We start from the raw sequence: 876 nt of genomic DNA on the forward strand, positions 1-876 counted from the left end.
AAATATAAATAATAATTCGTTTAATATCTAATATAAATGGTAAATTTCAAAATTAAATTCATAAATTATCTATATAGAAATATTCATTACCAATCACGGAATTTAAAAACTTTCTGTTGAAAAATATGTCAATTTTTGAAGTACACGCCGTTACCATGTATCATTATTCCATAAGCACATATTTTATATTTATATTATGTGTATGTATAAACTACTTCTAATCTTCTAATTTCAATATAATATTGTGTATCTATAAGTATACTTAATAGATACATACTAATTCATGAGAAATATTGAAAATTTTTGATACAATGTTGGTAGTCAATAGAAATTTCTGAAGGCGAAATGTAATTGTTGACATAACTTAAAAAAAAAAAAAAAAATTAAAAACAGTGCTCCACATTGAGCCACCATATTTTAATTTTTGATAACTATAATTGTTACATTATCGGTACTATCGATTAGTGAAAATACGAAAAATGTAGTATAAAAATTGAATTTAATATCGATGTCTAAAAAATCGTCATGACACGCTTAACAAGTGATCCGTCTTCAATGAATAAAATACTGTAACACCCTTAGTAATTCGTCCTCGACATAATTTTTCTATATCATGTTTTGGCTCGAATGTGTTAAGGATAGAGACGTTATAATATATTAGATTCAAAATATATACATATAATATATAATATGAATTAATGGGTATGATTTTTAATTTTTCTACAACATATTAATGGTTTTGGTATGTACAGATAAATTTCAAATGTTAATTTTTAACCATTAGTTTTAATCTTCAGTGATGGACCACGTCATGATATAAAATTATAAAATAATGATGAATGGCGAGCAGCTACCTTAGATATAGGTATTGACCAA

The sequence above is a fragment of the Melanaphis sacchari genome, unplaced genomic scaffold (assembly GCF_002803265.2).
Source record: "Melanaphis sacchari strain LSU unplaced genomic scaffold, SCAv2.0 Contig1453_pilon_pilon, whole genome shotgun sequence".
Taxonomy (NCBI): Eukaryota; Metazoa; Arthropoda; class Insecta; order Hemiptera; family Aphididae; genus Melanaphis; species Melanaphis sacchari.